Source organism: Phyllostomus discolor, chromosome 12, assembly GCF_004126475.2.
Source record: "Phyllostomus discolor isolate MPI-MPIP mPhyDis1 chromosome 12, mPhyDis1.pri.v3, whole genome shotgun sequence".
In the NCBI taxonomy this organism is placed as follows: Eukaryota; Metazoa; Chordata; class Mammalia; order Chiroptera; family Phyllostomidae; genus Phyllostomus; species Phyllostomus discolor.
The window spans coordinates 38,623,336-38,650,595 of NC_040914.2; the positions used below are offsets into that span (position 1 = coordinate 38,623,336).

The 27,260-nt window shown below is 45.8% G+C and overlaps 1 long non-coding RNA gene across 2 annotated transcripts; it reads left to right on the plus strand.

Moving 5' to 3' along the window:
* LOC118497721 lies at window positions 1-25,050 on the plus strand. 2 transcript variants are annotated; one of them, XR_004900250.1, is made up of 5 exons: window positions 1-107; window positions 443-612; window positions 1,344-1,439; window positions 8,768-9,239; window positions 24,764-25,050. It is a non-coding gene; the product is annotated as an uncharacterized LOC118497721 (long non-coding RNA). The 2 variants fall into 2 exon arrangements; XR_004900249.1 differs by lacking the exon at window positions 24,764-25,050 and having other exon boundaries at window positions 5-107; window positions 8,768-9,437.
* Window positions 25,051-27,260: the final 2,210 nt, after the last annotated feature.

The following is a 27,260-nucleotide window of genomic DNA, read 5'->3' on the forward strand; positions in this document are numbered from 1 at the left end:
TCACCTTGGGGAAGCCAGACCAAAGCGCGGGCGCTGTAACTAGTTCGGCTGATGCAAGAAGGCGTCGGTGCGCGGTTCTGGGAACTTCGCTGTGCAAAGAGAAAGAGGTTACAGTGGCTCATTTTAGCTTGGGCTGGCTCCGGGGAAAAGGCAGATGTACCCCAGAAGTCTGGCAGTGGTGGGGAGAGTTGAGTTCCCTCGCGTTTTAGTTCACAACGGGAAAGAAGGCAAGGGTGGCTTGCTGACTTAAAATTACTTAAGAGCATGTCTTCACTGGTCCTCAAGTAAGTGCACCTTGCTCCCGAGGGTCCGGAAGGATCGATGGTGAGAGAACAGGCTCCATTTTTACCTCCCCGGCCCCGGCAAGAGGTACCAGAGTCAGGCCACCCACTGGTGTTCTGTGCGCACGGGGCGCATAACCTAGTCCTGTTTTAATTTTCAGGTATTAGTGAGACAGCTCCTAATATCGGTGGTGTAAGATGAGGAAAAGAAGCATGAAATAACCGGAGTAGCGGGAACCCGGGAACATAGTGTATAAAGGAAAGATAAGGAAGAGCCACAGGAGGAAGGGCAGCCGTACCTGTAAAGCTGACTAACAACGTAATTAAAATAGTAAGTGAACCCACAAAAAAAGGCTTTTTTCCTTCTAACTCCTGCCACAATGAAGTTCCTGTTCTGTGGTTCCTGCAGCCCAACCGCAAGTCAGAATTGACTAACAGTGTTTTTCAATCATTAAATGTTAACAGAAAGTGAAACATCTACAGAAAAGGAACTCTAAAATCAGATGGCCTTCCCCGCATTATACTACACTCCTCTATGCATCTGCGTTGAGGTTTGGTTTTGTTTTTATTTCCAGTTGTCCCAACATGTTACTTGCCTCTTTCTAGTATGCTTTAGGCAAGGAATGGTGGGATAATGCTGTTGCTTTCACTAAGTTAACTTCCCCACCAAACCACAGCCCCACTCAGGACAGCAGCTGGACTCCTGTGTGGCGGATGCATGTCCAATACACTGCTGTTACATTGAATTTCTTGATTGAAACAGGTTTTGAGCCAGGTCTCGTCATAGGCACTGTCCATGGTGTCATCATTGCTATTTTTTTTAAGACCCAAATCTGCATTTTTATAATGCGTGGTCTTCTCTGCCTTGCCTTCTGAATTTACGTAGGCAGCGAGGTAGCTCTGACCTCTTAAAAACAGCCCCATTATCAGTCTGGTGATTGAAGGGGAGAGTGTTCACTCCCCACACCTGTGTTGGTGTCCCACCAGATACACTTGCTTTTACACTCGAGACCCCACGCGGCCTGGTTCGTGGCAGTCTAACAAGTTCACCTGTTCTTGCAGGTTGTAAATGCCAGGCGTGCCTTCCGAGGATCGATGCCCTCCTCTGCTGTCACCGCTGGGGCTGCCGGTCACACATGCAGCAACTCTGCAGTGGAGGTATGCCAGCAATGTCACTGGGCCTGTTTGAATGAGCCACAGCCATTTAAACAGGATGCATTACAGTGTCTGTAATCACCTAGATAGGGTCTTTGCCCCTGGCGTGACGGGGCTTCTCCGAAAGACAGAAGAGCCCGTTTGTAAATGTACAGGAGTGAGAGCTCCAACTGTTCTGTGCTTCTGGGGAACCAGGACTGCCTGTGTCACGCCACCAGAGCTGGCCCGGAGTCAGTCCAGCCGGGTTCTGGCTGGAGAACTCATGGTGAATCTTGTGAGTGCACGGCCCTTGAATGAATACCCCAGGGAATGGTGTCTGAGATCTGCTAAGGCGTTGGCACCAAGTGTCCCTCACATTTTCCTCCCTGTCCTTTCTGGGCCAACAGAGACTGAAGTAGAAGAGCCACTGAGATGTAAACATATAGATCTCGACCTTCCGGGGTGTGAAGCCAGCGTAATGGTTCAGACAAGATGGAGTCCATTGTCCAAGGGGCGGGTGCTTAGTGTGCTATAAGGAAGCACCTGTACTCGGTTAATGGCCCTGAGAGAACAGCAAACCTTTTCTTGTTAGTGCAAAGAGTTTTTGTTATTATATGTACTCACATTTTTTTCCTACTGGGGAATTGTTCTAGCAGGTGAAAGGAAATGTCTCCTTTTTTGTAGCATGTGCGGAGAGACCAAATTTCGCAACCCAATCCAAACCAAACTCTGCCATGGAACTCGCTAGTGGGGTTTCCTGCAGGTGGTTGGTAGGTTTCTTTTTCTTGAACAAAGGAGGTGCCCTCCCAGAACAGGACTCCTACTTTCTAATGACTCAGAAAGAAAATTATTTTGAAGCCTTTCTTTGGAAACCAACGCCAGCATTTTATTGTCTTATTGATTGTAAGCCTATGGAACAAATTATTTCAAATATCTGGACATATAGTGAACATAAGCTAATTAGCTGGGAATGTTCACAGTTAGTGAGCTGCTCCGAGTTACACTTTGATGGATGTTACAGCTTTTATGGGTCAGAACTCCACAGCCAGGGTGAACATCTGGTAATAGTTCCATTTAAAATGTTCAAGTTATTACAGGCATGGAGTCTAAACCTAAAAAGACAGAGTCCCTCTCTCATCAGGTGGGTAAAGCAAATCCAAATATCCTTGATTAAGTGAAGCTTCCCCTTGCTCAAGGGTACTTGCTCATCACCGCCATTTTTATCTGGTGATGTGAATTCCATCCCCTTAGCGAATAGCTTCAACCTTCCCCCAGATGCACCCAGGGCAAAGGACTGATTCCTACTGTTCAGTGTCGCAATGGGCCTTCGGGGAATGGCCTTGGTTGGGTTATACAGTGGCCTGCTGCCCTTGGCCATGGTAAGGAGCCTCTTACGCTCAGCCTTGAGAAATGGGGTGTTGAGTGTGCACGGGGAATGTTGGTCAGAGTTGTTTTTAAAATTCAGGTCCCTGTTTTAAGATGATCAGGGGCAGAAGTTTTCAGTCCACTCAGGAGTGCAAAGCTAGGCTTCCCCATAGCGGCTGGCTGGTGTGCACCCTCTGGCTTTCACGGGTAACATAAGTGACTTCATTTCTCCAATTTGTCTCCTGATATGCTCAGTGTGGCCTGCCTCTGTCCAGTAGTCAGAAATGCTTTTTTTGTACATTGTGTAACAGACTTGTATTTTATGACCTCGTTTTACTAAGTCTGAGATGAATGAAACGAAAGGAAATTTCAAGACCAGAATATTAGGGTGATGATCAATTCTCTGTGCAATCAGATGCCCACTTATTGACCCACTGATTTGCACAACTAGCTGTACGAAGCTGCTACTCGTGTAGGGTCACACATGAGGATGCCTGCAGGGGCCAGGCCTATGAGGCAAATGTGTGACAGAAAATAGACACTGTCACACACTGCCCAGGGCATGCCCTCCTACAGGCATTATATCAGTTATTGCGAACTCTGAACAGGCCAAATAATGCAGGTGACCTGAAGCCAGGTGGCTTGGGAGAATGGCTCCCAATCAACAAGGTGTGGTGCTGTAAGGTAAACACTGAGAAATAAGATGAAGGCAGCCGCTGCCCTCCAGGGGCTCACACTGTGGTGAAGGGAAAAGAGGAGACAAATAAGCACTAGAGAGTGGTCAGAGGGAGGGGGTCAGCTAGCAGCACCTGTAGGCCGGGCCTGGACAGGAGACCAGGTGGGGGGTGTGCAAGGCAACTAGCAGGAACATGACTCCATGCGGCCCAAGCGCTGAGCAGGGAGAGCCAGTGGGTAAACCCTCACTCACATCCCTGGGATGAGCAGGCACCAGCCAGCAGGAGAAGGGCAGTTGAAAGGGTGAAGCCAGATCTGTTTAGCAGTATTTCTACCAATTGTTTACTCAAGTAATCAGACAATTAAAAGACAGATGCCTAGGCAGAAATAGTAACACTCCGGATGGAAGCCATGAACTAACTTCGGACTTCTAGTCTCCACACTAACTATGGGACTGCCTGGGACATGTAATTCCAATAAGTTTTCATTCTTCCAGCCTCCAATTACTGGCTGTAATGGAGACCTACACAGAAAGTACAGAATCACTAATTAAGGGATTGAAAAACAAGCAGGAAGCACATGAGGCTTTATTAAGTGCATAATAATAATATTTTCAAGCTGGCTTGCTATACAATTACCTGTTTTATAGATTTTTTTAGGTACATCTTTATAATGACTGTTGTTGACGCTTCCTAAGAAAATGTGGGCCTAAAATAAAACTAAAATGCTAGTAAGGAACATGACTTTAAAATGAAATGACTTTCTCAATCTCCAGTATTCAGGCGCTCAATATTTTTTTCTCATTAGGAAACACCTAACTGTACTGAAAATTATACATTCTATAAAGGGCTTATTCTTTAAAAAAATTGTTTAGTTTGAACTTCCTATTAGCTTGATTTTTAAAATAAAGCATGGGAAGGACAAAAGATATTTTAGATGATTTAAAAAGAAGGAAGTCCCTCAGCCCATTCTCCCAACGGCAGACATAGGGGAACATGGTCTCAATCTTCTACTGCGATCTTCACACCCACCCTCAGAGTGGCTTGTGAGCTGGCTCCTTCCTCCCGGTGGTGTTTGGTGACTGTGATGAATCTGCAAAATGCGGCTCTGTTATAGGTACCTCTCATTCGAAAATCCCAGCCTTCTATTGCAAGTGGGGTATGTGTCGCCATACACTTCGTTGGTAACACATGCTGAGGGATTCCAAAAAACTAACGCAGGAATCTAAGTTACTGATGTAGGAGATGAAAACATTTCGTGGCTTTGTGGCTTCGTGCCTTAAAGCCTCATTTCTTATACGCTCTATCTCAGGGGTGTCAAACTCATTCTCACCGAGGGCCACATCAGCCTCGCCGTTGCCTTCAAAGGGCCCAGTGTAACGTTAGGACTGTGTACATGTAACTGCTCCTTAACTAGGGGCAAGGAGCTCGGCGCTGCCGCTGGGTAGAAACAAGGTGCCGGGCCAGATTCGGCCCACGGGTCTTGTGTTTGCCACCTGTGCTCTATCTGTCTCCCTAAGTAATAAAAATTAATCTTCTTGAGAATCAGACAAATCCCAACACCCTGTTACTTCACGTGAACAGACTATTTTAGCACAGTATTGGGTTGGCCAAAAACTCTGTTTAGTTGTTCCTGTAAAATAAAAGACACATGTTTCATTTTCACCAATAACTTTATTGATTTGGATATTTTGAGTATGTCGGCTGTCTCCTGCTATTGGCGGCTAGTGGGTAGAGGCCAGGGGTGCTGCTAAACACCTTCCAGTGCATGAGACAGCCCCGCAGCAAGGAATTATTTGGCCAAAAAGTCAGTAGTGCCAAGAAACTTTGCAAACCACTTTTGACATGTTCTATCAGTCACAGCACCTTCTCCATACACCGCACAGATTTTTTTTTTGCATTTCAGTTTTGTTTTTTACCTTTCTTGAAATAACAAAGCATAGTACACCAAAAATGGTGCATATCTTCTTCTGCCTTCAATATTAAAATGGCTACACAAAAACGCACCAGTTTTGATAGCTTTTTTTTTAAATGCATGCTGATAGGACAGCTGTCACAATACAATCTAACAACAGTTGTCTTAAAGTGAAAAACAACTAAGCACTCCTAGAGCCATCGTATGGAAAAAATGCGACAGACTTTTTTCCTAACCCACAACATGAATTTCAGTTTTGTTAAATAAAGCCTGAGAACTGGGCGTCAGAAGGAGTAGGCTCAGAGGGCCAGCGTTTACAACGCTAGGAGGGACATGGCCCCCTTGCCTGCTCAGATTTCACGTGGCTCTGAAGTGCGCATCGTAGCAAGGCGTGCTTCAGGAGGCCGTGTCCCCCAACAAGCTGGAAACTTCCACGGTCACCTCATGATGAGACCTGGCAGGAGAATTAGCAGCACCGCGAAAAGTGTGACTGCACATCTAAAGGGTGGAAATTAAAAATGAAAAGGCAAGGGATCAATGCACAGTGTCGAGGAGCGAGCTGGCATTTAAATTGGCCAGGTAAAACGAGACCATCGGGGTGAGAAAAGCAGAACATCTGAGGGTAAGGAAGTCAGGTGGGCCCAGTTGTAATCAAAGAGCGGACCCGTGTAGCCCTAAGACAGGAACGTGGGTTTTTTCTTCTTTGTGATCACACCTCTCTCAAGACAGAGCTACCGCTGCAGTGTTGGGAAATACAGCAGTACGTGTCTTAATGAAGACTGACTTTTGCATGATGCTTCACTTTACACAGGCCTTTGGGGAGAGTATGAGCGTTTGGGCCATTTGGGTGGTTAGCAGGTTTGCTTTAAGGGTCCCTACTGCTAATGATGACCCTCCTCAGCTTCCCTTAAATGGCAAAGATTGCTTCTGGCTGTGTGGCCACCGAGTAGCTGCCTTTCCTCCCAAGCAAAGACGTTCTGGGCCTTGCTGGATCAGACCACAGTTGCCTCCCACGGGAAAATGCTCCTGACATCACACTGAACTGTGACCCTTACCTGCAGCTCTAGGGAGCCCAGTGTCTTAGCCTAACTTCATTGCAACTTGCAAGATTTCTTCCCTCCAACTGCCCACGTGTATGAAATCCAGTGTCAGTTCAGTCCGATGACCACTCACTGCACAGCTTCTGGCAGGGCAGCCATAAGGAATCCAAAGACGAATGAAATAATATGCATGTTCTTATCAAGGGATAATTTTCTAAGAGTGGCTAAATCACGGCCACCACGCAGATGTAAAATGAACACATGGCAGAGATTTTATTTTATTTGTCATTAATGAGGGGACCTTACCAAGACGTTACACCCAGTTCAATGAGAGAAGCAAAAAAAAAAGAATCACCCCACAGGTGTATGTGGATTTGGGTTCACCAACTGGTCCCCACCCATGGAGGACAAGGACAGACCAAAGACAGACGCAGGCCCCTTGAGACTAGTGGGTGGCAGATTTAACGAGGGAGCTCTGCACCTGCCCGCCAGAGTCTTCAGAGCTTTTCTGGAGGCCCCAACAGGATTCAGCAGTCACATACTGTTCTTAGGGCCTCAACAACCCGTTCCTCTCTCAAGGCTGCATCCTTGGAAATGACTCCCGGGGTGGGAGCAGTGGGCAGAAGGTACATACCAAGGACAGGGGAGTGGGGAGGAGTCTCTGGTGGCCTGGGTCCAGCTCGGGTGTCCACTGGCGGATTCTCTTCAATGACTCTCTGCTCTGAGGCAACAGGGTAAAAGAAGGTTAAAATGAACACGCAAGTGGCTGCAAAACTGCCCTGGCTGATGGTGCGGGGGGGCGGGGGGGGGGGACTTGCTCCGTTTGCATCATAGACACAGGAATGACTTGGCACTGCTATTAATCATCTAAAAGTTGCCAAGTTATAGTTCAAGGGCAAAGAAAGGCCAAAATCAGACCGCCTGGGAGGTTCTGTCATAGACAACACACAGTTTTCCACGGAAGCACGTATTTGTCTCTGCACCTTAATGAGAAGAGAGATTAACACTTAGCAAGCACCTATGAGCTGTCACAGTGCAAAACACCGTGAAATCCTCCTGTCCACTTTGGATGATTAGTTATTAGTGCCTAATACTATTATTAAAACATATCTTAGAGAAATGCTCTCAGTCTCTGCTACTAAGTTGGAAAGCTGGGAATTATTTCTATTTTTATTTAATGATGCCAAAGGCTACTCCTCAACCTGGAAAATACTGCCCCCCCAAGGAAGTTAGGGTCCGATGAAGAGGATCGATCGTACCCCAAGTTTCTGTGGGCCTTTCCCCTGGGCTCCCCACTGGCAAAGTCTGAAAATACCGTGGTGCATTTGTCACAATTAAGAAAATGGCATCGGTATTTACTGTCACCTAAAGTCCCCGTTTTATTTCGAATTCATCAGTTTTTTTCCATTAATGGGCTCTTTTCTTCCAAGACCCACACCAGAGCACCACGTTGCATTGCTGTTCCGTCTCTCCGGTCTCCTGTGGTCTGTGGCAGTTTCCTTCTTATTCGTGACCTTGACAGCTTTTAAGGAGTCCCGGCCAGGTGCACTGTACAATGGCCTGTTGTTGTTCTTTTGATTAGAAGGGGGTGTCGTTTTCTTAAGAAAGGCACATCTAGGTGTAGTGCCTTTATTTTCACATCCAGCTGGGGGGGTGTACAGGGTACAGGACCCCCACAGTTATGAGCAGTGCTGTTAACCATCACACTAGAATTTGTCAGCATTTCTGAGATTAAATGTTGGTTCTTGCCTGGGCATTTCATCTGGAGTACGGGGTGCACGGGATTCAGAAGGCAGGTACGGGCCTCTGTCCTTACACGCTGGCTGTTTGCTCTCTCCATGAGTCAGTGGCCTGGTGTGCCCCGGAGCTGGTACCCTCCCCCGAACAGGAACCAGCAAGAAAAACCGCAGGCCCTGGTAGAGGGTGCTGGCCTTCTCTCCGCACAAGCTGGAGCAGGGGGAGCAGGGGGAGACGCTGGGGTTTCCAGTAATTCACAGGGCAACTCTGCAAAGTCATGCCTCACCCCTCCTCCAGCAAGCCCTGTAAGCTGAGAGAGAGTGCGTCCTGGGCACACTCAAGGCCACCGCCGTGGCGTCAGGGGACAAGGTAACTTTCGAAATGAAGGACACCTAGCTGTGTCTCAGACTGCCCCCCTCCCAGTCCTTTCAGACACATCTAGGGGTATGGATCTGTTTCATAGGAGACGGTTGCCCTCTTCTTCAAGGATTAAAAAACCCCATCTCAGACCCTCCTACATAACTTCATGTAAGCAAGGTGCTTCCTAAAACACGGCCTGTATGTACCATGCACTAAAAAGAATGCCTCCTTCTTTTTAAGGTGTTTTTTCTTCACGTACAGAGGCAGTTTTTCTTTACAAAGAGGACATATTGTAAAGAATTCAATCTCTGCGTTCATGGACCGCTTCATATTTTTAAAAAAACAGCTCATTTCAGGTGAGTTTGAGAGAAGATACGGAACAAAGAAAAGGGAATTTTTTTTGTTTGCTTCTTGTACGGGTGGTTTAAAATAGGCTGTGCCCACTTCCTCTTAGGGGAAATACTAAGAGAGGCTACCTACCCAGGGGATATGATTAAATAAAATAAATAAAGTTTGGCCTCAGGCCGCTGTCTCCTCCTAATTCCAGCTTCTCACAGGCTGAACCTTGGGACAGAAGGGGCCGTGGATCATGCAAAAGACAGGACTTGCTGCCTGAAATTGCAGCTTCACTAAAGGACACGTTCCCAGTGGTATCTGGGAAGCACATAGGCTTTTGCTGTGTTTTGGATGTTCATTGGCGATTAGGAAGACTAGCACAGATCGGGCCACTTAAGTAAATCTTAAAAACGAGGACTTTTAGTCTATTAAGTGGGTGAATTCCGTTTCAGGTAAAAAGACACAGAAGGAACTGTCAAAGTGCTCTTTTGCAGAGCGTGGTGAACTTGAAAGTCGCTTTCATTGGGTTCGAGTGTATTAAATGTGTTAGTATTCGAAATAGATCCTACATTACTACAGGTCGTAACTCTTACTTAAAATAAATAAGCTATAAATCTTACCAGAATTCACCAACTTAGTGCTTCCTTAGAAAGAATGTTTCTAACTACTGGATTGGCCAAAAACTCTGTTATGTTTGTTCCATACGATGGCTGTAGTAGTGCTTAGCTGTCTTTAACTTCATTCAAAATGATTGTTAGATTGTGACAGCTGTCTTATCAGCATGCATTTAAAAAAAACTCATCAAAATTGGTGACTTTTTGTGCAGCCATTTTAATATTGAAGATGGAAGAAGATATACAACATCTTTGGCATATTAGGTTTTATTATTTCAAAGAAAGGTAAAAACACAATGGAAACGCAAAAAAAAAGATTTGTGCAGTGTATGGAGAAGGTGCTGTGACTGACTGAACACGTCAAAAGTGATTTGCAAAGTTTCTTGGCACTATTGACATATTGACCAAATAATTCTCTGCCGCGGGGCTGTCTCATGCACTGGAAGATGTTTAGCAGCACCCTGGCCTCGACCCACTAGAAGCCAATAGCGGGAGACAGCAACATGCTCAAAATATCCAAATCAATAAAGTTATTGGTGAAAATAAACTATGTATCTTATTTTACAGAAAAAACATAATGGACTTTTTGGCCAACCTAATAAAAATGTACTTATTTTTAGTAGGTCAGCGCCATTCGGGTGACCTGTTTCTTCTTGCATGAGGTTTATTAGTTTGTCTTTCAAGTAATTTGTCTAAATAATCTACAGTGTTAAATTTATTGGCATAGAGTTATTTATAAAATTCCCTAATATCCACTAGTATCTGCAGCATTTGTTGTGAAATAATAATCTGTCATTAGTATTTGGGTCTTTACTCTTTTTATTCCACATCACCTGTTTTATGAACATTATATATAATTAATTTTCTCAATTTTCATTTTATTTATTTTCTCTATTATTTCCTCTGCTGTTTCATTGATTTCTGCCTTGATCTCTGTATTCACTCTCTTCTACTTATTTTGGTTTAAATGTGCTCTTTCTTTTTCTAGAATTTTAAGGAAGAAACTTGAGTTTCAGACTTGAGAAATTTGTTCTGTTTAATAGGATCGTTTAGTACTATAAACACAACTCCAGTTGTTCTACAGTGTTTAACACATTTTAACATGTGTTTTTATTTTCTTTTTCCATTCAAAATGTTTCTTAGTTCTCTGTTGGATTGCTTCTTTGACATATGGATCACTCGGATGTGTGTTATTTAGTTTCCATATTTTAGGAATTTTCAAGAGATCTTTCTGTTATTGGATTCTAATTTAATTCTAAATTTCTCATAGAACATACATACCTTGCATGATTTGAATTTTCCACTGTGTTAAGACTTTTCTGGCCCAAGTTATTTCTTTATAAAAAGATTCCTGTGTGGTTGAAAAGAATGGATTTTCCTATACATGTTGATAATTTTGTTCAACTTTCCTGTGTCCTTGTTGATACTATGTCTGCTTATCCCACCAATTATTGCCGGAGGGGTACAAACATCTCCGAAAATATTTGTGGATTTGACTGTCTTCTTCTTGTTTCAATACCTTTTGCTTCATGAATTTGAAAGCTCTGTTGGTACACGAACATTTGGGATTGTTTTGTCCTGTTGGCTGACATTTTTGGGTTTTTTTATCTATCAAACATTTTTTATTGTTTTCCATTACCACTTATCCCCCTTATATACCCTCCACCTCCCTTCCCCCACAATCACTGCACTGTTGTCCGTGGGTCCTTTTTCTTTTTTGCTCAGCCCCCTCACCCCAGAGCTGCCTGCTTGCTCTCTGTCTATGAGTCAGTCTCTATTTCGCTTGTTAGTTCAGTGTGTACATTAAACCCCATGTATGAATGAAATCATATGGTATTTGTCTTTCTCTGAGTGGCTTATTTCACTTACCATAATGTTCTCCAGGTCCATACGTGCCATCCCAAAGGGTAAAATTTTCTTTTTACAGCAGGGTAGTACTGCCCTGTGTAAACGTACCACAGTTGTTTCATCCACACACCCACTAATGGGCGCTGGGCAGCTTCCAAATCTCGGCTATTGTAAATAGCGCTGCGATGGACATAGTGGTTCTTCTTCCGAAATTCCCAGAAGGAACATAGGGGTGCTTATCTCCTTTCAAATCAGTGTTTCGGGTATCTTTGGATAAATTCCCAGAAGTGGAATCGCTGGGTCAAAGGGCAGGTCTAGTTTTAATTGATGAGGTATCTCCATACTTCTTCCCACCATGGCTGCACCAGTCTGCATTCCCACCAACAGTGCAAAAGGGTTTCCCTTTTCTCCACAATCTCTCCAACACTTGTTATTGTTTGTTGATCCGTTGATGATAGCCATTCTGGCCAGGGTGAGGTGATATCATTGTGGTTTTAATTTGCATCTCTCCGGTGATTAATGACGTCCAGCATCTTTCTGCATGTCTGTGGGCCATCGGTATGCGCGCTTGGGAGAAGTGTCTATTCAGGTCCTTTGCCCATTTTTTAGTTGGATTGTTTTTGGTGTTAAGTTTTATAAGTTCTTTATAAATTTTGGTTATTAACTGCTTATCGGATGCATCAGCAAATAGGTTCTGCCATTTAGAGGGTTGTCTTTATTTTGTCAATGGTTTCCTTTGCTGTGCAAAACCTTTTTATTTTGGTGTAGTCCCATTTGTTTATTTTTTATGTTTGTTTCTCTTGCCTGAGGAGATAGATCAGAAAAAATATTGCCACAAGCAATGTCTGTGATTTTACTGGGTGTGTTTTCTTCGAGGATTTTTATGGTTTCAAGTCTAACATTTAAGTCTTTAATCCATTTTGAATTTATTCTTGTCTGTGTTGTAAGAAAGTGGTCTAGTTTCATTTTACTGCACTTACCTGTTCAATTTTTCCCAACACCATTTATTGAATAAACTGTATTTAGTTCATTGTATTTGCTTGCTTCCTCTGTCAAATATTAGCTGACTATAAAGGTGTATGTTCATTTCTGGGTTCTCTGTTCTGTTCCATTGATCTATGTGTCGGTTTTTATACTAGTACCAGGCTGATCTGATTACTACGGCCTTAGTGTAGTTTGATATTAGGTAGCATGATCCCCCCAACTTTATTCTTCTTTCTCAAGATCGCTGTTGCTGTTTGGGGTCTTTTATGGTTCCATATAAATTTTTGAAATATTTGAATTCTGTGAAATGAGTCATTAGTATCTTGTTAAGAATTGCATTGAATCTATAGATTGTTTTAGTAGTATGGACATTTTAATGATGTTAATTCTTCCTATCCATGAACACAGTATGTGCTTCCACTTATTTGTATCTTCCTCAGTTTCTTTCTTCGGTGTCTTATAATTTTCCAAGTACAAGTTTTTCACATCCTTGGTTCAATTTATTTCTAGGTATTCTTTTTGAAGCTATTTTGAATAGGATTGTTCCCTTAATTTCCCTTTCTGATAGTTCATTATTGGCATATAAAAGTGCAACTGATTTCTGTATATTAATTTTGTATCCTGCTACTTTGCTGAATTCATTGACCAATTCTAGTAGTTTCTTAGTGGTATCTTTAAGGTTCTCTGTGTATGGTATGTCATCTGCAAATCATGAGTTTTACTTCTTCCTGTTGGATCTCTTTTATTTTTTCTTCTTGTCTGATTGCTGTGTCTAGGACTTCAGAACTATTTGAATAAGAGAGGTAAAAACAGATACCCCTGTTTTTTTCCTGATCTTAAGGGGAATACTTGTAGTTTTTGCCCATTGAATATGATGCTGGAAGTGGGTTGGTCCTGTACGGCCCTAATTATGTTGTGGTATGTTTTCTCTGTTCCAACTTGCTGGGCATTTTGATCATAAATGGGTGCTGGATTTTATCAAATGCTTTTCCTGCATCCATTGTTTTGATCATGTGGTTTTTATCTTTCATTTTCTTTATGTGGTGTATCCCTTGTATTGATTTGCTAATGTTGTCACAACCTGGCATCACAGAATACATCCCACTTGATCACGGTGTATGATCTTTTTGATGCATTGCTGTACTTGCTTTGCTAATATTTTGTTGAGGATGTTAGCATCTATGTTCATCAGGGACGCTGGCCTATAATTTTCTTTGTTGTGCTGTCCTTATCTGGTTTTGGAATTAGGATGGTGCTGGCCTCATGAAATGAGCTTGGGAGTGTTCCCTCCTCTGGAATTTTTTTGGAATCCTTTGAGAAGGTGTTAGTTCTTCTCAGAATATATGATAAAATTCACCTCTGAGGCCCTCGGTCCAGGACTTTGGTTTGTTGGGAATTTCTTGATTACTGCTTCAATTTCACTAGGTGTAACCTGTCTATTCAGAGTCTCTGATTCTTCCTGATTTAGTTTTAGAAGATCGTATGTTTCTAGGAATTTATCCATTTTGTCCAGGTTGTCCAATTCATTGGCGTATACTTGTTCATAATATTTTCTTACAATCCTTTTATTTCTTTGGTGTCAGTTTTTATTTCTCTTTCATTTCTGATTTTATTTGGGTTGTCTTTTTTACTTAATGAATCTGGTGAAAGGTTTGTCTATCCTGTTTATATCTTCAAAGAACAAGCTCTTGGATTCATTGATCTTTGTATTGTTTTTTTTTGTCCCATTTGCATGAAATATATTTTTCCATCTCGTTTAGTCTCTGTATATCTTTCACCCTGAGGTAGGTCTTTTGGAGACAGCATATATATATGTGTCTTGTTTTCTTATCCATTCAGCTACCCTATGTCTTTTGATTGGAGCATTTAATCCATTTACATCTAAAGTGATTATTGATATATACTATTTATTGCCATTTTATTTTTAACTATTTTCCCCTGATGTTGTTGTTGTCCTCCTCCTCCTTCTACTTCTTACTCCTTCTCCCTTCTTCATTTTCTTTCTTCTTTCAACTTTCTTCCTTGATTCTTCCTCCTCTTTCTTCTTTCCTCCCTTTTACTTTTCCTCTGCCTTTTCCTCCTTCCCTTTCTCCTCCTCCACCTCCTCCTCCACATCCTACTTTGCTTCCACCTCCTCCTCCTCTTTTTCCTTTTCTTCTTCCTCCTTCCCTCCTCCTCCGCCTCCTTCATCCTCTCCTCCCCCTCCTCCTCCCCCATCTCCTCCTCTCCTTCTTCTCCCCTCCTCCCTCCCCTCCTCCCCCCACTACTTCCCCTCCCTCCCTTTCTCCCCCTCCCACTATTTCTCTTTCACTTCCTTTTTCACTGACTCATTCTCCACCTCCTCCTCCTTTCCCTTCTTTCTACGCCGCCTCATTTTCCTTCTTCTTCTCTTTCTCTTTCTCCTCCTCCTCCACCTCGGCCTCCTTTTTTTCACCTTCTCTTCCTGTTTCCTTTCCTTTGCTGCCTCCTTTCCTCCTTCCCCTACTTCACCACCTTCTCTTCCTCCCCTTTCCCCTCTCCCTCCCTCTTCCTCTCCTCCTCACCTCCTCTTTCCCCCTCCTCTCCTTCTCTACCTCCTCATCCTTTTCCCCCTCCTCTCCCTGCTTCTCCTTCCACACCTCCCCCTCCCCTCCCCCTCCCCTCCCCCTCCACTTCTTTTCCCCCTTCTCCTCCCCTCCTCTTTCCCATTTTTCCCTCTCCTCTACCTCCTCCACCTCCTCTTCCTTCTCCACCTCCTCTTCCTCCTCCTTCACCTCTTCCTTCTTGTCCTCCTCCTTCTTTCTTCCTCCCCCTCTTTCTCCCCCTCCTCCTCCTCAGGTGTCTCCCTCTCCTCCTGCTCTACCTCCACCTTCTCCTTCACTTCTCTTTATCCTTCTCATCCTTCTCTTCCCCCTCCTCCTCCTTCACCTCTTTGTCCTCATTGGCCTTCTCCTTTTTTTTCTCTTCCTCCTCTGCCTCCTCCTTCTCTTTCACCTTGTCTTCCTGCTGCTCCTCCTCCTCCACCACCTTCTCCCTCTCCTAGTCAGCCTCCTCTGTCTCCTCTTCTCTGTCTCCTTCTCATCCTTCTCCTCCTCATCCTTCTCCTCCTCCCCCTTCTTTCTCCTCCCCCTCTTTCTCCTCCCCGTTTCTCCCTCTCCTTCTCCTCCTCTTACTCTTTCTCTTTCAAATCCTTCTTCTACACTGTCAGTTCTCCTCCTCCTCCTCCTTCACCTCCCCTTCCTCCATCACTTTCTACTTTTCCTTCTTTTCCTTCTCTACCTCTTCATCCTTTCCCTCTCCCTGCTTCTCCTCCTCTTCCACCTTCTCCTCCTCCTATTTCTTCTCCTTTCCTCCTCCTCTTCCTCCTCATTCACCTTCTCTTCTTCCTCCTCCTCCTCCTCCTGCTCCTCTTCCTTGTTCACCTTGTCCTTCTCCTCCTGCTGACTTGATTTCCTTTTCCTTCACCTTTTTCTGTTCCTGCTCCTCCACTTCCCCCACCACCACCTTCTCCCCCTCCTTCACTTCCTTTGCCTCCTTCTCCCTCTGTTTCCTTCTCTTCCTCCCCCTCTCCTCCTCCCCCTTCCCACTCTCATCCTTCCCCTCCTCCTCCCCACTCTCCTCCTTTCCCCTCCTCCTCTTTCCCCTCCTCCTCCCTCTCTTCCTCCTCCCCATTTCTCTTCCTCCTTCCTCTCCTCCTCTCCCTCTGTCCTCTCCTCCTGCTCTTCCTCTTTCCTCTCCTCCTCTTCTCCTCTGCCTCCTTCTCTTCCTTCTTTTTCTGTTCTTTTTCCTCTTTCTCCTCAGCATCCTTTTCCTTCGCCTCCTCATTCTCTTCCTTCTCCCCCCATTCTCTTCCTTCTCCTCCCCATTCTCTTCCTTCTCCTCCCCATTCTCTTCCTTCTCCTCCCTCTCCTCCTCCTTTTGCTCCTCCTCCTCCATCTCCTCCTTCACCGCCTTCTCCTCCTCCTCCTCTTGTTCCTTCTCCTACTCCACCTCTTCCTTCTCTTTCTTCTCCTTTTTCTCTTCCTTCAGAAAGAATGAGAGAACAAATTATAGTTGTTAATCCTTTGTCTGCAATTCCAAAACCCAAGGACCTCTAAAAACCAGCAGATTTTCATGACACATTTTACAGTGATATTATTCCACAGAATAACATACCTCTCCTCCTCCTACCTTCCCCTCCTGCTTTCCTGTAAGCCCTTTAACATTTGTTGCAGTACTGGTTTGGTGGTAACAACCTCCTTTAGCTTTGTGTTGTCCAGGAACCTCTTTATTTCTCCTTCAACTTTAAATGACAGCCTTGATGGGGAAAGTAGCCTTGGTTGTAGGTCCTTTCTTTTCATCACCTTGAATATTCCATGCCATTCCCTCTGGCCTGAAATGTTTCTGTTCAGAAATTAGATGGCCTTCTAATGGGAGCTCCCTTTTGAGTAACTAACTGCTTTTCTCTTGCAGCTTTATAATTCTTTCCTTGTCTCTAAGCTTTGCCATTTTGATTATGATGGGTCTTGGTGTGAGCCTCTCTGGGTCCATCTTGTATGGGGCTCTCTGTGTTAACTGGACTTGTGTGTCTTTTCTTTTACCATGTTAGGGAAGTTTTGGGTCATTATTTCTTCAAATAAATTCTCAACCCCTTGGTCAGTCTCTTCTCCTCCTGGTGTCCCCATGGTGCAGATGTTACGCTTCATATTTTCCCAAATGTCCTTTAAACTCTCCTCATTTTATAAAATTCCTTTTGCTGCTCTGCTTGGATGATTTTTTTCTAATTTGTCTTCCAAATTGCTGATTCGAGCCTCTGCTTCATCTGACCTATTGTTTATTTCTTCCAGTATATTATTTATGTCAGATATTGCATTCTTTATTTCTGAATAGTCCCTTTTTTTTGGTTTCTGTGTCTTTTTTTCATGCTGTTGAGCATTCTTACTATTATTACTTTAAACTCAATATCTGATCAATTGCTTGCCTCCATTTCATCTAGTTCTTCTTCTGGAGAATTCTCTTGTTCTTTCATCTGGGGCCTGTTTTCTTGTCTTTCCATTTCAGCTGCCTCTTTGTGTTTGTTTCTATGTATTGGGTGGGTCTGCAAAGACTCTGGTTCAGACCTAGGTCGGATGCTGCCTGCAACTTGGCCCTGGGCAGCCTGTTTGGAACTATCCACAACCCACAGATTGTGGCGCCCTCTGCTGGGCCTAGGTGTGCGCAGAACGTGCCCTGTTGGTTGACATTTTTATGTCACAAAATTACCTTATTTCTCACGGTTCATGTTTGTTAAAATTGATTCTGTGGAATAATAATATACCTACTCTACCTTTTTAGTGTTAATGTGGTGTATCTTTTCCTTTCTTTTATTTTTAATCTGTGTAATTTTAAGTTCATTTTCCTACATGGGTCTTGCTTTTTGTCCAGTCTGACATTTTTGCTTTTTACGTGGTGTGTTTGGGCTATTGACATTGAAGGTATGATTACTGGTAGATTAGGTTTCAATCTGTTTTTTTTGTTAATTTGTTTTGCTGTTATTTACTTGCCCCATTTGTTCTTCATTCCCTTTCTCTCCTTGTCTACCTTCTTTGGGATTGATTGAATGTGTGCATGTGATTCTATTTTATCTCCTTTTTGGCTCATTCACTGTCCCATTTGTTATTTTAGTCATTTCTGTAGAGTTCGACTTGGACTTACCTACTTTCACGTGGTGCCATACACTTCACACGTAATGTCATACACTTCACATGTGATATGAAACCTGTAAGCACACCCCCATTTCTCACCTCCCAACCTGTGCTGTTATACATTTTACTTAATAAAACGGAGGGAGAATGAAGAAAGAAAAAAACAAAGGAAAGGAGGGAACAAAGAGGAGAGAGAGTATGTGAGCCAGAGTGAGGGGAAGAAAGGGGGGGGGTGGGGAGAGAGAGAGACAGAGAGAGAACCCCAGAGAGAATGAGAGAGAAGATAATAGAGCTGTAATCCCTTGTAATCTGCAATCCCAAAACCCAGGAAGCTCTACGAACCACAAATTCCCACGGCACATTTTACAGCGATATGTGACCTCATCTGAGCTGATTTGGTGACAGGCAAAGCCTTACCTTCTGTGGAACAAGGCCAGTCGTGGCCTTTATCCCTCCTGGTGCGATGCCCCACGCACGTCGCCGCAGGAAGTTGCATGGAACGAGTTGATGCGGCAGAGCTGAGACGGCCGTCCTTAGGCCTATGTGTAAGGTCGGCCCTTGATTGGCAGCTAGGAACTTGTGGTTCATGCTGAAAACCTGTCTTTTTCTTCCGGGAGTCTTGAATTCTGGTATATGCTAGGCAGAGGGCGTGTTGTGTAAAGCTCCCGGTAAAAACCCTGGGCACGGAGTCTCTAATGAGCCGCTGTGGCAGGCAGCACGCTCCAGGTGTGGTCATGATTCGTAGCTGCAGAAATGAAGGACATCCTGGGAGGTTTCCCTGGGAGGGTCCCTTGGAAGCTTAGGCCTGGCTTCCTCTGGACGTCCCCCCTTGAGCCTTTTAGCTTTGCCGGTTTTGCCTTGGCCTCTTGCGGTGACATATCGTGGCCATGAGCACGAGTCCATGCCGAGTCCTGGGAGTCTTCCTAGCAAACCGCCGGAGCGGGAGGAAGACTCGGGGACCCCGACACAAAAGTGGGCGTGACTGACTGTACAGAGCGGCACTGCGGACTGGGTGGCGGTGCTGTGGCCCTAGGCTGTGTGCCATGCGGAGCTTGTCTGAAACCCCAAAAGTTCTGAATTCCAAAAACCATGGGACCTGTGGTTTTGGATAAAAGATTGTCTAACTGTGTCCACACACACACACACACACACACACATACCCAATGAAATATAAATGGTTTACATTTACAATTAGTTGAGTTGTTCTTATTACTGATTCTTTGCAGGTGGGATCCATGGCTATGCCTTAAGTCAGGACGGTGATGATGATGATGATGAAGGTATTAGTAATTTAAAATAATAATAATAGCAGCTCACATGTCTGAAGTTCTCAAGCCCAGCATCAGACACCGTTTTTAACTCTACAGAATCTCAGTGTAGTACGCGTTATTTTAAAAAATGCGTATTTGTTGATTTTAAAGAGAGGAGGGAGAAAGAGAAACCTAGCTGCCCTGACTGGGGATTTGAACCCGCAACCTTGGCATGTAGGGCAACACTCTAAACAACTAACTTACCCGGCCAGGGCATGAAGTACGTATTATTATTACCTTTCCTGTTGAAATAAACTCAGGCCCACATTGGTTCTGCACTGGGACCAACATCGGCTAGCAGGTTGGAGACTGGGTTTCCCCCCAAGTTCACCGGCCGGATGGATACCTGATCCCTGACCGCAGTGCCCCGGGAAGTGACTGCTCCGTTCCGAGTTCGTTTCTCTCTCCTTTCATGGGCTCTCGTCTCCACCGCTCACCGAGTCGTTTCTGGGACTGTCACCCAACTATGCTGCCTCCGGCGCAGTCACCGATTTGCAGGGACTTTAGGCCCCGCTCACTCAGAGCTGCGGGCTGGCGCGGAGGAGTGCACCGCTGTGCCCTCGCTGGGCGTGTTCCTCTGCCTGTAATCCCCACCATAGGCTGAGTCCTTTTCACTCCATCGACCTGGTATTAGATAATTTTTTGAGTGCAAAGGCAAACTTTATCAACCCCACTTAGAGTGAACAAAACTACGACACAGAGCAGAGGGTAACATACGGGCGTCAGAATGGCGGCTAGAACTCAGGGCTGGGGGAAGGCTAGGACTAACCCGGGACAGGCGGTCAAGGTTGAGCTGGCTTCTGCGCGGCAGGTACTTAATGTCCCAGGCTCATAGCTCTCTGAGAACACCCTGGAAGGTCTTTGGAAGGTCATCTGCCATTGGTAGAAAATTGGTTGCTCCTGGAAACCCCCTGGGGCGGGGCTGGGAGATTCTGATACTGGGCTACACCCCCGGGGGTTCCGATTGCACTGGTCACAAGGGTGGGGTCATCGGTGGGGGTCTAGATATCAGGAATTTTAAAAATCTTCCCAGGTAATTGTGCAAAAGTTAAAATAACTTTCCAGAGAAGTATCAGTCACTTCTGATATACAGGGTCCGTCAGAAGTAACACCTGCTTGAGTGCAGTTGGTAGGGTAAATAATGGGTGTCATAATTTATAGTTTTAACTTGAACATTTCACCTAAAATGTCATATGGTGTGCCTGAGTGTGATACTGTTGTGTTACAGAATGACATGCTTACAATTTTGTAAGAAAAGATTGTGTAATAAAAAGGGGGCGCTATTTGTGCCAGACCCTGTATTTTTAGAAAACAAGCAATTGTTGATTCAGTAAGTGTCACTTGAGTATCCACCTTATCCCCAGCCCTGTGCTAGGTGCTGGGGACACTAGTATAAAGAAGACAGTGGTAGGAAAGTTGTCACCTGATCATTAATAAGTGACCAGCGTTCCAGTGAACAGGGAGCTGCTAACTGTTCGTGGAGGGCTATGAGGTTCAAGTGAGAAAGGCCTCATTAAGGAACCTGAACTTCATCTTGAAGAATGAGCACGTTTTATGGGCAGGGAGTGAGGACAGGTTTCAGGGAGAGGCGTGGGGCTGGGGACAGACACAGCGCGGGCTCACAGGTCTTCTCAGTAGTGGGAGCCCCCCCTGGCGGGGTGTGAGAAGTGGGAAGTGGGGGCGGAGGCTACAATCAGGTTTTCACGCTCAGGCCTCGTTCCTCGGGCCCCGGGTTGGGGTTCCGGGAGGTTTCTTGGAGGTTTTGCCTCCATCTCGTGGCTAGTGGTCTTGAACTTTGCCTATGTAGGTGGAAAAAGGAGCTGATAGGGAGAGAGAAAACACCAGGGAGGAGGAAAAGGAAATAGGATGATGGGGTGGAAATGACAGGTTTGAACCGGCGCAGATGTGGCGAATAAAAGCTAAAGCTGTGAAAACAAGTCTTTCTACTCTTCTCAAGGTTTCTGAAACTGGTTTCAGGGAAGGCCAGAGGCCAGATTCAGCGGCCTGCACTGCCCCCTGCTGGTAAAAATCCTGAAGCAGCCACTACTGAATTTCTGCCCGAGCTTCCTTCTCAGCCTTGAGGAGGGCAAGCTGTAACCAGAACACACCTGCGTCCCATCAATTTGCCCTGCAGCTGGGCCATCGAGTTACTCCCTTGTTCTTTATAGTTCAGACTAGCTTTTAAATGACTGCTTTTATCATCTTAAAGGGTGCTTTTTTTCCTCTACATTTTTACATCTCCGAAATCGGAGTGTGTCTTGGAATGGACGATCTACCAGTTTATTGCCAGATTTATTTTCCTTTGTCATATACAAAGGACCATGTTACAAATGATGCCAACTTATACTCGGAGAAATATGGCAATTTATTTTGCATATATCAGAGAGGCTGGCCTGATGGAAAAGATATATATTTATATATGAAATATATAAAAATATATCAAGGGGAATATATTTATATGCACATATATCATAGTTATATAATTTATAATTTCTGTCAATGAGTATACATCATTTATATTATATATAACTATAAATATATAAAGTATATATATTACATATTATGTAAATATATATAATAAATATATAAAGGGGATAAATATATAAATTGTATATTTACATAATTACATAGCAATTCTATATTTATATAATCTACACAATTGCATATATAATTGTATAATTATATATAAATTACATATAATTATATATAAATTACATATAATTGTATATATATCTTAAAATTCATATTTATATTTTGTTTAGTGTGGAAGACCTACTGTGACCTTGAGTCTCTAAAATCCCTTTCTTCTTAAATCCTGGATCTCCATTGTTTACTCGTTACTTGATTTTTTGGCAGTTCTCTCCCTGAGCCTCAAGTTCTTCATCTTCAGGACGAAGTATCTTGTGTGGTTTGTGAGAGGTACATGAAGTTACATAGAAAGTCCCGGACTGTTCCCTACTCAGTGTGTTAAAGACTCAATAAATAGCGATCATCATTTCCAAACGTAAAGCCTCGAAAACCAATACCTGCTCCTGTGTGAGTGAAAGGCGCCCAGACAAAGTCTCTTCCTTCTCTGAGTGAGCCTTCGCATCCCAAGTGCACCCTGGGCGCCTTAAATCTCAGAGTCTATGAGAACCCCTGCGGAGCGGCTGGCTTTATGTTGATAAAAAAGGCCTGAGAGTTCAAAGGTCTATGGGGCACTTATTTTAAGCGCCCCAATTTGGATGTTTGAAGTCTTAAGCAGAACCCAGCTGTCTTTGCTCACTGTAATTCAGAACCTCTGAGCTGGGTTTTACCCTGTGCCTACAGATTTCTGCTTTATTCTGATAAACTGGGAAGGGCAAAGCCTGGTGTTTTATGAGGAATGGCATTTCCAGTATTTACGGTGGCCGAACCTAAATGCCAAGGAAAATGAGTACGGTAGGAAGAAGTGCTCTCGTTGCTGGCTGGCTGGTTGTGGTTTGTGGCTCTCCCTGGCAATCACAGGATAAGGTAAACTTAGGGTTGAGGGTCAGTGTCTCTGATTGCTGCCCCAGGGACATAGGTACCTGGTCCTGGAGGCCCCCGGTAGCTCTGCACGGGGCAGCTCTAAGGAGCCCCCGCAGTGTGGAAGGAGCTGAGGAAGACATCGCGGAGCAGGCTTCCGTATTTGCTAAGTGGCTGCCCCTGGAGCTCCCCAGGACCCCTTCTTTCTTCCGTGAGATGAAACTGTGCAGTTCAATTCTCAGCACCACCGCCAGGGGGAGAGAGGCAGCGGTAGACACAGGAGGAAACCCAAGCCCTTCCCAGTGGCTGCCCCCCCCCCCCACTTCCCCTTCCTCTAGCATCCTTGCACTTCTGGGGCCTGTGCTGGGAGGGGAGCTGAAGGGAGACATGAGCTCCCATCCTGCCCAGGTTTTGCTTCTCCGTGTGAGTCTGCCCTGCCCCTGGTGGTCACTACATTTTATAGTCACAACCCGCGGGCCTAGGTATTGTGCTCATGGGATACCGGGTGGGTTGATAGGAATGAAGGAAGCTAATGGTCAATGAATGCTGGGTTGGCCAAATGGTCTGCTTGGTTTTTCCATAAAATAAAGGCACATTTTTCATTTGCACCAATAACTTTATTGATTTGGATATTTTGAGTATGTCAGCTATCTCCCACTAGTGGCTTCTCGTGGGTAGAGGCCAGGGGTGCTGCTAGGCATCTTCCGATGCATGAGACAGCCCCACAGCACAGAATTACTTGGCCACAATGTCGATAGTAGCAAGAAACTTTGCAAACCACTTTTGACACATTCCATAAGTCATATCACCTTCTCCATGCACTGCACAAATCTTTTTTTTGCATTTCCATTGCATTTTTACCTTTCTTGAAATAATAAAGCATAGCATGCTGAAAATGTTACATATTTTCTTCCATCTTCAATATTTAAGTAGCTGTACAAACATTCACCAGTTTTGGTAAGTTTTTTTAATGCACACTGATTCAGCAGCTCTCAATACAGTCTAACAAAATTGTTTCGAATGAAAAAGGCAACAGAGCACTATGAGAACCATCGTAGGGAAAAAAAACGTAACAGACTTTTTGGCTGACCCTCTAAGGAGGTTCAGTAGTGGCCAGGGCAGAATGACTCGGACAAGACTGGTCCCTGAAGGCATGCTGTGGGGGTGCCTTCCCAACATTGCCGGGGTTCCCAGTCTCCCAGGAGCTGTCAGTAGCCCAGATGCTGGTGTGGATTCTGTAGGTGTTTCAATGCCAACGTGAGCGTGTCAGGAGGCCAATACGGGCAGGGGCGTCCTCCGACCCGGTCAGGGTGCCTCCCGGTCTCCTCTCTGCGTCTCCTCCGCCACGGTCTGCCAGGTGCCAGGGGACCGGCGAGCCCCCCTGAAGGGAGACCCTTCCCCATGCCCAAAAGGCCAGTTCACAGAAACGCCGTTGGTTTAACCAAGGGCCGGGCTCAGAGTCTGCTGGTGCGTCCTTTCTTTGCCTTTCTTTCTTTTCCTGATGCCGTTACTCTTGTCTGTTCAGGACAAAACTGCAGAAAGAAGGAGAGAGGAATAATTTTTACATAAAGCCAACAACTCATTTTGTAAGACTCCTTTACTCTGGGATTTTTATTCTGAAATGAAAGGGACAGTGGATGGTGGGGAGCTGTCAGGTGAGTGTGTGTCTGTGCTGGACACAGTTTGAACCTGTCGTATTTTAATCTTCTGTATTTTTATAGTTTTTAAACTTTATTGATTTGAGAGAAAGAGAGAGACCCATTTGTTCCAGTTATTGATGCATTCATTGGTTGATCCTTGTATGTGTCCTGCCCGGGGGTCGAACCCACAACCTTGGCATCTCCAGACAACAGTCCAATCACTGAGCTACTCGGCCAGGGCCTAAATCCTCTATTTTTAAATGTGTATGATAAAATCCAAAAATGGAAGACAGCTGACCTAAAAGATTCATGTTATTTTTTGTTCTCCTCTCCAGAGTTAGACTAGACTTCAATGGTGAGCAAAATCCTGCAGAAAGTTCAAAAACAAAATTAGCAGGATGAGCGACCACGCCACACGTCAGAAAGTCCAATGGCAGCAACACGTCCAAGTTCAAGTGAGCTGACTTCCAGCGGTGACCACAGTGCGTCCCCGGGGCCGTGTCCAGGGCCAGCGTGAAGCCCTCCGCAGCAGAAGCCAAGTACCTGTGGGGCCACGGTGAGGAGTCGGTCGTTGCTCACGTCTGCCGCTCAGCCCGGAGCTGAACTTCATCTTGCCAGAGGCACTCTGCAGCGGGACACAGGGAATATGAGAAATGCACCGAGGATTTGTTGAGCGTGCAGGTTTAAAAAAAAAATCTGTAGAGTTATTTTTCTTCTGCAGCACCTGATTAGGGGAGGGGAGAAAAGAAAAGTTTAAAATCGGTGTCAGGCTCTTCATCACGCCCGTTTGGGACTCGCTGGAAGATAAGTGAGTGTGTGTGTGTGTGTGTTTGTGTGTGTGTGTGTGTAAGGCATCGCTCCCGGTGAAAAGACCGGGCGGGGAGGCGTTCCGAGCAGGCGGGGCTCTGCGAGGACCGGGCTGCCGAGGTCTGAACACTTCTGACTGCGGTTTATCCAGCAGTGACGTTCCATCATTGAGTTGTTCCCGCTGAATGTGATACACAGGCTGCCTGCAGTCCGTAACCAATGCTAGGGGGCGCAAGTGCTACCAGATGAGAACACATCCCTCCTTCCTGCCGAAGATGGACAGCCGGCGGCATTTTCCTCCTCCGTTAGCAAAGCCCGCGGCCCTGGAACGCACTGACCTTCCCCAGCGCGGGTTAGAGGTTGCAGCTGTAAGATGGGGCTCCTGCCCCCCTCCCCCCCGCCCCTCCCCTCATTCCTCCGCCAGTAGGAGAAAAGCTCTCAGTGCGGACAACACGCACGCGTTTCAGGGGCAGAGGCTTCCATCCGGCATCTCAGAAGCTGCCCCCTGCCCGTCCGAGCGCCGGCCGCACCAGCAGGTGGCGTCTGGGACAGAGACGGCAGCCAGGGCGACGTTCTCTTTGCAGACTCGTGTCTCAGTGTCCCCAGGGTGCTCCCTCTCGTTCTGTTGGTATTTGGGGGTGTCTAGCGATTTTCTCTTCACTTTCCACATTTGCACGTCTTCCTGCCTCGGGCCCAGCAGTGCACTCAGTGTGAGCGAGCTCGTGAACAGGAGGGTGGGAGGGCAGAGCAGAGGCGAGTCGTACGACGGGACCTGTGTGTGTGTGGCTTTGCGCAGTCCCGGGCGTCACGGGTGTGTTGTTGGCAGTATTTCCTGAAAACCCCCGTCCCTGACGCACCGAGAGATTGAAGGTGACCGCAGAGACGACACCCGAGCCTGCTGGACCCTCGTGAGCCCGATGCCCGCAGCTGGACAGGCTCACAATCCGCAGCCCCCAGGAGGACGTTTGTGTCCCCGCGGTTTCCCACACGTGACGGCTGCTCATCTGCGTGGGAGTTTCTGGTCGTCTCTCTGTTCTCACCATCAGTGGTGATGTCGTCTCCCCACGGTGTCCTAACGGCCTCCTCTTCATCTTTTTCAATTTAGTGCTTTTTTCTCCAATTTATTGGGATGACACTGATCAGTAAAATTGTATAGGTTTGGGGGGCGCAGCTCTCTAACACAGCATCTGTGTATGGTACTGCGTGACCAGCACCCCAAGCCCAGGCTTCCACCACCGTGTGCCACCCCTCTGCCCTCTGCTGCCCCCCCCCCCCCCCCCCCCGCCCCCTCCCTCTGGGCGAGTTCTTGACATTGTTTCCGCGTCCACCAGGACATCTGCCTTAGGAGGAAGATGCAACCCATTTCACCGCTGCTCCCCACGTCAGGTTCTCTGAAGTCCCGTGACCAGTCTTGGCCGCCCTTTGAGAACTGCTGTCTTAAAATGCCTTTTTCCATAGCGATGCAGCCTCATGCAAGTCCTGGGACTTCTTTCCCCTTTTGAAAACGCTGGCTGCCCCCCTTTTTTTTTTTTTTTTCTTTTTGAGATAGCAGACTAAGGGATACACTCACCTTTCAGCCTTGTGCCGGTTTAGTGGTGACACCAACATTCTTCGAATTTCTGCAGTTTCCTCCAAGGTTGCCCCCTGGGGGGAAGAGACCGCCGGACGGTAAAACTGAAGTCGATTCAAATGTCAGTCGGGAGCTTGCTCTGGGCCAGGCACTGTGGTGTGAACCTAAAAAGGGGGAAGACACTGTAACACACACCACACCCTGAGGCTCCTTCTGGCTGGGAAACTCCTGACTTGGTGGGTGGGATTCACACCAGCTGTGGGGGGGACCGGCAGCTAATTCTCAGGGGACCGAAGGGTGCAGGGACACCGGACCTGTCGCAGTGTGGTGTGGAAGCAGAGGGGAAGGTTCTAACCCAGAACGAGAAAGCCTAGGCTTGCTCCAGAGAAGGGGTACTCGGGCGGGAGGAGGAGGCCAGCACAGGTGAGACAGTTCAGTGGGACCAGGGTTTCCCAGTGCCACCCACAGCAGGGTCCTCTCCGCTCCTGACAGACAAGGTCCAATGGGGAGGCGGGTC